The sequence below is a fragment of the Poecilia formosa genome, unplaced genomic scaffold, assembly GCF_000485575.1.
Source record: "Poecilia formosa unplaced genomic scaffold, Poecilia_formosa-5.1.2 Scaffold382, whole genome shotgun sequence".
NCBI lineage: Eukaryota > Metazoa > Chordata > Actinopteri > Cyprinodontiformes > Poeciliidae > Poecilia > Poecilia formosa.
Window position 1 is genome coordinate 13,293 of NW_006800321.1, and position 2,720 is coordinate 16,012.

At 37.7% G+C, this 2,720-nt stretch overlaps 1 protein-coding gene across 1 annotated transcript in view; it reads right to left on the minus strand.

Moving 5' to 3' along the window:
• The window catches only part of LOC107833424 (ryanodine receptor 2), a gene marked incomplete at its 3' end in the record, with an annotated part of 10,816 nt that extends 8,304 nt beyond the window's left edge, over positions 1 to 2,512 (minus strand). The window contains exon 1 of the mRNA XM_016662633.1: positions 2,508 to 2,512. The remainder of the gene's footprint in view (positions 1 to 2,507) is intronic.
• Between the last annotated feature and the right edge of the window lie 208 nt (positions 2,513 to 2,720).

Genomic DNA, 2,720 nt, shown 5'->3' on the forward strand with positions numbered 1-2,720 from the left:
TTTATTCAACGTTTTGTGCAAAGAATATAGAAATGACAAGGAGAGGAGTTGGAGCCAAATTGCTACCGCAGTTGATAAACCCTGTAGGTTTTCAGCTGTTCTTTGTTAACGTGACATAAATAGGTTATAATGATTTTCATTCAGTCAGGATTTTATGCTGACTCCAGCCACATGCATCACAGATAGATTCTAGTAAAGCATTGATTAATGCCTGGTCTTAAAATTAGTTAACTGGACTTGTAGCCATTATTTTGGGCTACAAGTCCAAAATAATGGCTGTGTGGCTGGACACCAAACAGCCATTATTTTGTGCCCATGTGGCTGGACACCACACAGCACGATCGAACCCGATCGAACCGTTATACCTAGGATTTCTGTGGGCTAATGTGTGGTGGTCTCAGGTTTTGAAAATGGGCCGACAACTCCTGTCGTGTGCACTGGACATTACACTAATTATTGGGTCTGAGGGACTGCTACACTAAGGAAATAGGAAGGGAAGGTCAGTGGAGAACACCGGACTTGAGCCTTTTTTCATTCAGTGTAAGAGAGGGAAAAAATTCCAAAACTTTAAAACCTTTTGATTCGTTATATCCTCTCTTATGCCCGGATTCAGAAAAATGCCGTGCGCGAAGACTGAGATCACGCAGAGATAACAGCGTCACAATAATCAGCATTTATTCAAGACAGATGCATACTATCACCAGAAAAGCACATCACAAAACATCAGAAACCTCAGTGCACAAACAACACATGAATTTACCTGAGAGAAAAAGACAAAAGATGGAAACGACAAACAAAAAGCAAAGACGTCTTTAGTAAAAGGCGTATTCTTGTCTTTAATTTATTCAAATAAGGCGTATCTTTGCTCATCCAACCAGAAGCTGTCTCTGACCCTTTTAAAACTCCTAGCAAGTCACGATCGAAGGCCATTTTCCCCCATTATCTAAACAAAATGGAAGCAGAGACTCTCCTGAACTCCTGTTGTTTTATGGCTTTTCACAGATCTGTGTGAAAAGCTGGAACTTCTCCTGATTGTTTCCCAGACAGACAAAGGGCAGTTCAAAAGATCTTAACAAACCATCTGCTGTAACTACAGGTAACATAAAGGTCAATAGGCCAGAATAAGCTTCTAATTTTAAAACTATAATTAGGCTATTTCAATCAAGACATGTTAAGTTTTAAAATTAGCATATTTAAATTTATTTTCTTAACAAATGTCATCAAGAGAAAGAAAAAAAAAGGCAGGAAGAGACGATAAAGCCGAAAATTAAAATGAGGTCGATAGGTTTAATTTATCGTGCGATTAATTGATTTATTGTTTATCGCGACAGGCCTAGTTAGCACAGTGAAAACATGGCCTACTCAGTACAATAAAAGAACTTGGATTTTTTTTTTTAGGCTACTGCAGTTACTGCAGGACTTTCTTTAAGGGATTTTCCTTCGTTGCTGAGCTGCTGCACACTGTAAAATGAAATTAGTTGAACCAACTTAATTTAATTGCTTCAGTTGGTAAATAATTCAATCAAGTTTTTCCAACTCAATTTAAGTTTAACCAACTGAAGTTATGTCTATCCAACTCAGTGTTTTATGTCTATCCAACAAAATTTACCAAGTTTATCCAACTTAATACATTATGATCCTCTAACTCAATTCATTAAGTTCATCCAACTCAATTTATTATGTTTTGTTTTAACTGAATTNCACAGGGGCAACAAGCTAATTCTCTGCAGAAAGACCCCTGTCTGGAATTCAATACCAGGGCCTTTCTTCTAAAAATGTGTTACCAATTACATATTCCCAGGAAATGTTGCTGGTAATTATATTTCTAAACATGCTCACCCAGTGTTTGCAATTTTGCTATGTATGCTGGTGTCTTGAAAATCATCTTTTATAGGGCCTAAACATGAGGAACATGAGGCGCCTCATCAACATCAGGTGATGTGATGTTGATGAGGTGCTACCTCTGATACTTTCCAGCCTCATGGTCAGAAACATTACAATCAAGACATCAAGGACCATCTCTAAATGGATTCCAGGGGCTAGAACAATGGTCATATCAAAGCCTATCTGAAACCTCAAGGAAAAGATAAGCTTAAATAAATGGAGATTGTTATGTTGTCTGATTGTAATGTCGTCTGTTTATGTCAATCTGAGTTCATTAAAATTGAATTTTGCCTTCTTGTGTAGGTTTGTCGAAACAGTATTGGACTCTGTAATGTTTTCTGGTCTCCCTGATTGGACCAGTGGTGATTAATGTCACATGCTGTCATTCAACTCCTGATTCTCTAAGTCATGTTCAGAAAAACAACACCAAAAGCTAGCTTTTTGGATAAAACCTGGCTTTATTCAGAGAGCAACAGCATTCAGCTCTTCCTTCTAGGAATCTGGCTGCAATAATCAGTCCTTCAAAAAGTGACAAACTAGGGTACCAGACTAGGAAGCAAAGTTATAGGATAGCACACCTGGTGTTTTTGGACTGGTTCACACTTATCACCCACTCAGACAACACTTCAAAATATTACAAACCAACTGAAAAGAAGTAGATAAAATATAAACAGTATATCAACTGAAGAAAACAATAAAACAAGAAAATATAATTTATTGAACATAGGCTCACTCTACAAAGACTTTGCATGTTTGTGACAGGATTAATGTGACTGATGTAGTTTATCAAGGTCCTCTCCTTTGGAGCCAGCTCCCAGTTTTAGCCCATGAGGCAG